The following is a 10,647-nucleotide window of genomic DNA, read 5'->3' as shown; positions in this document are numbered from 1 at the left end:
TCACGAGACAAGAAAATGCAAGAAAATTTGGAAAAATTGACCGTTGACCATGATCGTTGACCGTTGACCGTTGACCATTGACCATGTGGTCGACCAGTTGAGGAACCGGTCAACCGGTTCGTTAGGGCTGAGAATTTAAAACGCCCCCCGCGCGTTTCATTTCTCCCATTTTCACCTCCAGAGCTCGCCGTCCCTTCACATCCCTACTTCCCGAAGACTCTTTGGCCAGATTTCGGACCGATTGTAGGCTGAGGACTTGATTTTAGGACGGATTTAAGCTAGGGTTTTGGTTTGGAACCCAGGGTTTCACCTTTTGAGAGCGTCTCCTCTCTGCACCGTGTGTCTCAAGGCTGTTCAGCTCCATCTCCAGGCGTCTAGGGTTTCGGGTTGGTGGTTGCTTCTTCCTCCTTGCTTTCCTTCTCTCTTTGGACTCCTTCTTCCCCTTTTGTTTCATTGGATAGCACCACGGAGAGAGACGGGCACTTTCAGGGCTCAAGGCAAGTGCCCTGCTGAGCCATCTCAGCCTGAGCAGACGGAGGCTCATCGAAAGGTGAGGTTTGACACGACACTCTTCAGTTTGAATGAAGACTATCAGCGCTACAAGCAGAAATTTGCCCAGAGGAAAGTCGTCCCAGGGAGAAGTGTCAACTTCTCCCAACTTCAGCACTTTGGCTTTGAGGGGTTGTTCTGACGGATAGGATGGCTGCCCGTAGTGACGATCTCTGAGTCGGTCTTCCCCACTCTGGTGCGGGCTTTCTATTCTCGAGTGACCTACGGGCTTGGAGGACCCGTATTATCTACTGTGAGAGGCGTTGAGATCCGTTTGAGTCTCGAGAGCATCTGCCACATTCTCGACATCCCTTCGGTTAGACTTCGTGTTTATGAGGCCAAGGCGTGGCCCACTGTGCCGGGATTTGAGCCTAGAGAGGCTATTCAGAGGTTATGTGGACTTGCCGATCCTCAGGGGATGGGCAAACTATCGGCTCACAGCTTGACAGTGACTAGCCGAGTCCTTCACCATATGATTTGTCCGATTCTCTTGACACGTGGAGGACATCGAGATGAAGTTTCCTACCTTGAGGCTTTCATTGTGGACTCGATCCTCGCCGGGAGACGGATTCATGTTGGCTACCTTATGATGATGCATATGATCTCCTGTGTTGAGAGCTCGACATGAGTACTCCCCTACGGTCGCTTCTTTACCCGTGCTTTCAAGGATGCCGGGGTCGACTTGAGTAGAGAGACAGATTTTGAGGCCCCCACCACCTATGACACGTATGATGAGTAGTCTCTGGGGCGCATGAAGTTCGAGAAGGCACCCGATGGCTCTTGGGTTAGGAAAGCCGAGCGACAGGCCCGAGGACATGATCAGATACACCCTGGAGTCGAAGAGGAGGCCGAGATCAGAGAGATGGAGGATGAGTTGGACCCTCAGAGGGACTTTGAGTAGAGAGGGCCCGAGCTTGACATTCCGCCTCCACATCAGTCAGAGGGCATTCATGTTGAGGCTACCTTCTCCGAGCCTATGATGACTGAGCCGTCTTTCATAGTAGGCCCTTCATCTCAGCCATCATTTACCGAGCTATCATCTCAGGCACCTCATGTTCCTGATCATGCGCCTTGGATGGATCTCTCCGTGCAGATCAGCTCTCTTGGGACTCGTATGGAGGGGCTTGCCTTAGTCCATGACTCCCGCTTCTACTCTATGGAGGAGCATCTCGATCAGTATCAGACTGGAGTCACTTTTCGGTTTGATCACTTCCAGCAGCGATTTGAGCGCATAGAGGAGCGTATGAATCAGCAGCAGGCTACCTTCGACCATCTCGAGTAGCGCATGGATCGTATTGAGAGCCGTCAGGCGAGTCAGCATGGGGAGATGATGACATATCTCCACTCCGTGTTTCCTCCTCCACCCCCTCAGCCTTGAGGCTTTTTAGACATCCCCCTTCGCTTCTTTTTTATGTTGCCAAAGGGGAAGATATTTATAAGATCTAGGATCTATAGGATCTAGGAGACTCTCATGCATGTCATTGTTATCACTATCATATCTATCTTATTGTATATGTGAGGTTTCCATATATATATGATATGATACTTTTATCCATTGATTTTTCGTGTTTTACATTGCTTATCGTTTGATTGGTCCATGATTGGTTTGAGGGAGAGATTTCTTTCTCTCCTAGATAACCAAGGTTTGTCATCATAAAAAAGGGGGAGATTGTTAGCCCAAGGGTTCTCCTAATTGGGTTTTGATGATAACAAACCATGGTTAAGTAACTAATTGGTTTAATGTTTAAGAATTTCAGGTATAAACTCGAAAATTCATCAAAGGACCAAATGGATATAACATCGAGACGCTTGGAAGACTTGAGATCATAGGAAACTAATGTAAGATGAATGCATGAGTGCACTTAGGATTTTCATACGTTTTCATGCATCTTAGAAAACTCGGTTTATTCTTTAAAACGTCGATTTCATTAAAACCCGAGTTTTTAACTAATTTACCTTAGGCAAAATGTTTCAAAATTGGCTTAATAATTTACCTAAAGACCTTGCATAAGTGTTAGAAAAGAAATGAATCAAAAAAGAGGTTTTTTGAGGCCAAAAAGGCTCAACCGGTCGAGGCTAAGGCCAACCGGTCAACCGGTTGAGGAACCGGTCGACCGGTTGAGGTCGTCCAGTCGAAGACCGATCGAGGAAGGTTAAAAACCTTCTCTCTCTCCTAGTAGTCTTCTCTTCCTGGTCGAGGTGATTCCTTTACCGGTCAAGGTCCGGTCGAGGACCGGTTGAGGTTCGGTTGAGGCAACAGTAACCTGTCATGCATTAAATGCTCCAACGGCTAGTGAACCGGTCGACCCTTAGCTCAATCGGACGAGGTTGCCTTTTGCTGATTTTGACTCCCGAGCTTAGAAACCTATAAATTGAGAGCTTCACTTCATTTATTGACAAGAGAACACTTGTATTCAAAGCCCACCTACCTGTTCTTGATCAAAAAGCTCTCATTTCTTTCATAAATGCATTAAATCACTACTTGCATATCCTTTAGTGCACTCTTGTTGTCATCCTAGCTTTACCTTGTATTTGAGCCATCTTTAAGCTAGGTTGAGTGAGTATATTTTGTAACAATTTGAGTGTTAAAGCTTTCAAGAGGGTTGAATCTTGAAGAGATTGTGTAAGAGCTCATTGGAGCCGGAATACAAGTGTAAGAAGATTGGAAGTTTGGTTGAAGCTTCAAGTTAGTGGAACCCTCACTCGGTTAGGAGGTTGAGGAGAGTGGACGTAGGCAAGGAAGTGCCGAACCACTATAAACCCGAGTTTGAATTCTCTCAACTCTATCTCTTTACTTTGCTTATCTTTTGTTTAATTTTGTTGTGATTGAAAAGATTTTAAAAACCCAATTCACCCCCCCCCCCCCCCCCCCCCCCTCCCCCCTTTTGGGTGTTTTTCTTAACTAAACATAGTCTTTGTTTTATCAATAGTGTTTGTTTTTAACTTAATGTTGAATGCAATTTCTTTTCAAACTTTCGATAGTTTATTTTCAATTTTTTTTTACTTGTTACTTTTTTTTATTTTATAAATTACTAAATAAAAAAATCTAAAATTATTTGATTTTTTTTGCTAAATATTAAAAATATCTTTTTGAAATAACCAAAATACAATATCAACATGACTCTCACTCACTCTATTATACTTAATACTTAACGGAAATAAAATAATAAAACAAACAAACAATTTAATACTTACTAATATTAAATTGTATTTATAATTAAGTTAAATTAAATTCTATTTATATTTAAGTTAAAAAAAAAGTTGCCTTTTATTTAACTCAAACCTCATTGAATGTGAGTAAAATTTACCTTTATGTAATATAATAATACAAGCAACAAGAGATTTTTTATAAGTTTAGGAAATAATTTAAAAGTATAAATATTTATTTATACTTTTATTTATTTATTTCAAAATCCATTATTTTGAAATTACATTTTCATGATTTAGTTTTAGTGCATTATCTTGAAAACTTTTTCAATTTTTATTCTTCAATTTGTAATATTTTTTCATGCATTTTAAGGTTTTTTTAAATTTTTTTAATTATATATGTTTCTTTTTCATTTTAGACAAATTTTCCCTTTTTTTTTTTTTTTTCCTTATTTCATTACCCATTGTCACTTCTTGTTTGTGATTGCAATTCACTCATCTCTTACAAAGGAACATGCATTGTTGCTTCATGTTTATGAATGCATTTGAATGATATCCTATAAGTATCACATATTCTGTCACTTTGGTATTATTGTAAATTTTTTGGAAAATTATTTTGAGTTGTATTGAAAGAAAAATTAGCTAAGACAAAATGTAATCGAGTGTTTAAATGGAGAATAGTTTCAAAAGTGCTATGAACTTATCGGTATGTAAATCTTTGACAAATTAAGTCTCCTATAGTTTCTGTTTATTATTGTTAAAATAAACAACTATGAATTTAAAGGTTAATTAATTAATAAAATCACCTAAAAGGAGGGGATGAATTGGGCTTTTGAATTTTTTTAATAACATGCTAAATTTAGATAAAAAAAATAAATAAATCAAGAATGTAAAGAGATAAAGGGTAGAGGAAGCAAGCTCAAGATTTATGAGGGTTGGATTAATTATAGATTCACTATCGTGCATAAAAGTATTTTGGTAATTACGCAAAGTTGCACAGAGGATAGTAAATAAGGTCTCTGAATTAGACTAATTGATTAATTAGATGATCCTATATAGTTAAAAAATCAATTAGGGCCCAGTTTGGGTTATATTAAATAACCTCAGCCCATATGGGCTCAAGTCACTTAAGCCAAGAAAGAACCCTATATATACCCCCTTAAGGGTTAGGATTTCCAGTTAGTCATCTTCCACCTTTAGAGAGAGCGCGCCAAAGCTTCCTACTTTCCAAAGCTCACCCTTTGGAGTACTAAGATCATGATTAGAGTCATTTGGCAGAAGACTTTAAGTGTACAAGACATCTATAGACTGCAAACTTCTTCTTCACCTGCTTGGATTCAACCAAAGAGCATCTATATCGTAGATATGAGTTTCAAATCTTTAAATCTTTATCCTAAAATAGTTTTTAAAGTGATTATTTTTCACTACATCAAATCTAGAGAACCTTATAAATAGATGCATGCACCCTATGAGATCCAAGACCTATGAATGAAGTAATTCGGAGTTCCCAACAAAAATACCCCACAAAACAATGGTTCCCACACCTTAGAAAGGTTTTATCATGTTTTTTTACTAACCTAAGACTCTAATACAAGACAATCTTAGATCACTTTGTTCCCAAATTTTAGGATTTAGATTTTAAGATTAATACACTTACCTTAGATTAGAGTGTTCTCAAATCTATTCCATTAAGAGAAGATAAAACCTGAATTTTTCGAAGGTCTTAAATACCCAAGATTTTCCATCATGATGACTCTACCTTGATCTTGGTACTTAACCGGTAGGAGGGTTTTAGAAGGATGTGAGGCTAGGTCCCTCTCTTATCTTTGGATGGTGGAAGATAACTAACTTGAAACTTTAAACCCTATTAGGTTATTTATAAGGTTGCCTAACTGGGCTTAAGTAACTTGATCCCACCAAGGGTTTAGGTCACTTAATTTAGCCCAAAATAGGTCATAATTGATTAATTAACCCCATAGGGCCTTCTAATTAATCAATTAGCCTAATCCAGAAACTTTGTTCACTAACCCTTATACAACATTGTGTAATTATCAAAACATCCTTATACACAAAAGTGAACCAAGAGTCAATCTAATCCTCATAGACTATGCCAACAAGGTCTATGAGCTCAAATGAAGACCATTGAGACCCAATTTTGAAATTGATTCAACATATCACTATACAGAATCAACTACTCTCTAATAACAATGTAAATAATAATGAGACACTAAATGCTCGGGTTTGTGACTTACTATCTATTGCGTTTAGTTTTCTCGTGAATGGGTGTCAAGAGTTTAACAAGGTGAAAACTATCAGGCCTTCAAAACTATCTCGACTATCATTGAGCTATAGATCCTCCTATTACATGCTCAACTGACATATCTTAGTTCTCTAATAGCTTATGCCAAGTTCCATTTAAAGAACTACTATGACCATAGTTTACATGAACATATGTTTTTAAGATCACCCAAGAGGACATTATATCTCAATTTCATGAGATATCATGGTGCATCTATTGAGAATACTTATTGCTATCGACTTTCATCAATGATGACCTAATCCATAAAGAATATATGATCAACTTACGATCTCACTCGTAAATAAAAAACATTGCTAATTTTAACACAAGTTTAGTACTCTTTCAAGGTTGAGAAACAATGCAATGAAGTAGTTTGGCGAAGTCATGACAATTTGATAGCCTTGTATTATGACTAATTGTAGGTCCTGTTGATGATCACATGGATAGCATAGGTGTCAAATATGTAGCTAGTTTGCTTTAGAGGCATGATCCTTTGAAAGCTAGTAGGAGATTGTTAGGATAGAGTCCTTAAAAGCGTGATATGATGTAATAAATTTTTTGATTTATTATTTATTAATAAAGTTCCTATTCACTTTTATCTATCATCATTTCGTGTATTATACTTTGTAAGCATTCTAGCCTGCACCTCTTGCATTGAATGTGACTTGGATACAACCAAATATATTCATGTATTTGGAAGTCTTTCAAGGTGATTTGAGAGAAACACGAAGTTGATCCCATATATTAAAATGAAGCTACAAACTATGTTGATGCTCATCTATGGTAATGAGTTATAGAGGCAAAGTTAGAATTCATGTATTCTAACAAAGTTTGGGATCTTCTAGATGCACTTAAAGTTTGAGACCCATAGGGTGCATGTGGGTCTACAAGAGGAAGAGAGCAATAGATGAAAAAGTTAAAAAATATAAGGTTAGGCTTGTAGCTAAACGTTATAGTTAGAAACCCAGTTACGACTATAAGGAAACCTTTTTTCCAATAACCATGTTTAAATTTATGAGAATGCTCCTATTTATTGCAACGCATCTTAATTATAAGATATCATGTCAAGACATCATTCTTGAATGGTCATCTTGATGAGCGCATCTAGGAATGGCAATAGGGTAGGTTTGGGACATGGCACCCCTATCCCATTCTCATCCCAAAATACAAAACTATTTTGCATCCCCATCCCAAACCCGAGTCAAGGCAAGGTAATCGTTCTCCACCTGTTTTCAAACAAAAACTATAATCTTGTCCCCGTCCTTGTCGCGCCCTGTGTGGCATATGCAAATCTCAAATCCATAAAGAAATTCAACTCCCAAAAAGAAATTGTCGCTTAAGATGCAACAAATTGCAATCAATTTGAAGGAAAAAAAAAAACTCATTTTTTTTTTATCACAATGAACCCACAAGATTCAACTCAATATTTGAAACGTTTAGATCAAATAGCAACAACCCATGTTAATACAAATACCAAAAACCAATTTTTGATGACACCTATAAAACAAGTAAAACTCAAATTACAAATCACATAATGATTCATTTGGCAGAGAGAAAAAACCCATAAAAGAAATAAAACCAACAAGAAAAACACATTTAGGATTATAATAATGGGTGTCACTAGATTCCAAATCAATAAGAAACGAATATGGGAAAAACTCACATGGAGGTGGAGTGAAGAGTGGAGGCCATGAAAACTCTATGAGATATGGTACAATGAGATTGAGGATGAGGGTTGTGGGATGGGGAAATGAAGGTGGTGATGAGCTTGAGAGCCATTGTAGTTGTGTGATTTTGGTTGAGCTCTGCATTTGTGAGAAAAATCGACTCCACAAAGATCGGGAGTGAGAAAGAGAAGCAGAGAGAATAACGCCTCTATGTTTGATAAAAGGAGAGGTTGTTTAGCGAGGAACCCTGAAAATGAAGAGAAATATTTATAGGGGGTTTTTTTGGTATATTGTAAAATTGTACATTCAGGGCGCGTGAGGCGGGTTATTACAAAACCTAACCCCGACCTAAACCCAATTCAGGTTTTAATAAATAAACCCAACCTCGGCCCAAACCCGATTCAGGTTTTAATAAATAAACCCAATTCAGGTTTTAATAAATAAACCCAAACCCGCCCAATCCCCAATTACTACACTCCCATACCCATCCTAATAGGGGCGGGTAGCCCGAAAAACCCGTGAAGTTGCCACCCCTAAGCGCATCTATGTGATGTAATTGGACAATTTCTTACTAAAAGGCCAATAGCATCTAATATGCATGTTGCATATATTCATTAATGAATTAAAACAAGAATCTCACTTATGGAAACAAACATTTTGATTAAACATTGAGACTTTTGATTTTGATCAAAATAAGATAAGCCTTATGTATACAAGAAGAAGTAGGGAAACATGATGACATTTTTTATCTTGTATGTTGATGATGTAGGGTTACTATCATCAATTAAGATTTGGTTATCTACTTAGTTCCAAATGAAATATTTAGGAGAAGCACAATATAGTCTTAGGATTAAGGTTCTTAGGGATCACAAGAGTACGAAAATTGCATTATCTCAAACCATCTATATTGATAAGCCTTTGGTCAAGTATGTGATGTAGGACTCCAAGAAGGGTTTGCTACCCTTTAGGCATGAAATTCATCTTTCTTAAGATTAGTAGCCTAAGATATTCAAAGATAAAGATCACATGAATAAAATACCCAATGCCTCTATGGTGGGTAGCCTTGTGTATTTAATGTTATGTACTAGATTAGATGTGTACTTTACTATAGGGATGATGAGTAGATATCAGTTCAATTCAAGACTAGAACATTGGACAAAAGTTAAACACATACTCAAGTATCTTAAAAGAATGAGAGATTATATTTTGATGTACCATAGTGATGAGTTGATATTCCTTGGGTACATAAATTCAAACTTTTGATTTGATAGGATTTAATATTCCAATTCTTATATTTGAAGAAGTAAGACTTTGGAATTAGAAAAATATGTCTATTTTTATTCAAGTGTTTGTATATAGAATTAAAAACAGAACAATTAATTAAAGAGAATATTCTTTCAACTCAATTTAATATATGAATTCTTAAATTATAATGCTCAAACTTTAAAATATAAAAGAAAATTTAAAATTAAAAAGAATTTATTAAATATTATTATTTTCTTTAATTTTAGAATGCATGTAGTTTATTAAACATGTAGAGTCATATTATGCTTAGTAGTCATGTTTCACCCTTCATAAGATAGGGGTTGGATAGTGCCTTGCAATTTCCCATCCATTGTCTTCATTATAATACTTTAATATGTGGTATTATGGGAAGCCTTTAATTATCATAGGACACATAAGCTTTAGTTTGAAAATTGAATAAGATAACCAAGATATGTGCAATTCTTTTCGTTTATCAATGAATTTAGCATGTTAAAAGTACATAGAAATTTATGTATATATTTAATAATATATCTTAGACCATATTTGGTTCGATTTTTAAGAAGTTAAAAGCTTTTTTTTAAGCTCAATAAGAGCTTTTTTTGTCTCTTTGGTTAATTTTGTTCAAACAATTTATCTTAATAGGGAAGTTAAGAAGATATTACTTCTTGTAGAAGTTCTATTTTGACTTATATAAAAAGCTTTTTCATATCTAATAAGGCTTTTACAATACCAAAATTACCCTTTAAAAATTGTGACTTCGTTTCAACTTCATCTTCTAGCTAAAGCCAAAAATTGGAAGTTATCTGAAATAAGACTTTAGTAAGCAACTTCCAATATGGTTTGTTAAATTGGAAGAGAGGAGTTGACGGATGGGGAGAATTACTCCTAGTATGCTAAGATATGTATCAAAACATAAAATTAAAAAACAAAGTTTTGAGACTTAATGCAAATTCTTCAATAATAGTTTATACTACAATTATGCACTTTTTTAGAAGGATAATTTCTTTAGGTAGAGTTATATGTTTTGGGAACCATGTTTTCGTAACTCATACTCTTTAACTTAGATGTCATTCTTTATCTAGCTTTCTAGTTAAAGATTTTACTCATTTTGTTCAATATAATAGTTTGATAAATAAAATTAAAAATGACTTCACTTTTGGTCTAGCTCTATACCAAAACATTAAAATCCTTACACTAAATAGTTTGATGGTGATGGATTCTCAATCTCCTCCTCTTCTATATCTGTATCTTTCCTTCTATATCTCATCATTATTTAGATGAAGTTATTTTGATTATGTCATTTTTTGAGCACTATATATATAATTGCGATTTTTTAGCAAGAATATTACCTTACATATACTACTAGCAAGTCTAATGGGCAAAAGTGGGCACAAGACATGCAATAACAAGTTTGCAACAACAAGGCCATGTTGTACTTTACCTTTTCACCTCTTTTAAATTGACCCTAGTCCCTTAATCCTAAAATTACTCAAAGCCAATTTGCTTCACTCAAGAGGAGGTCTTAGGTAATCTGCACAAATGTTTATAGGTTTATTGGTAACTTTTGATAATCTTTTATTTATTCGTCAAGATTAAAATTTTTTTGTCACTACCATTTATATTATATTAGTAGATTTTCCATGTGTATATGAAAATCTACATTTTTGGTATTTTAGTATTCTTCTTCCCATCACTAATCTGAGATAGCGAACAAAACAT

Source organism: Vitis riparia, chromosome 14 (assembly GCF_004353265.1).
Source record: "Vitis riparia cultivar Riparia Gloire de Montpellier isolate 1030 chromosome 14, EGFV_Vit.rip_1.0, whole genome shotgun sequence".
NCBI classification, from domain to species: domain Eukaryota; kingdom Viridiplantae; phylum Streptophyta; class Magnoliopsida; order Vitales; family Vitaceae; genus Vitis; species Vitis riparia.
Note: the sequence above shows the minus strand (reverse complement) of the source record.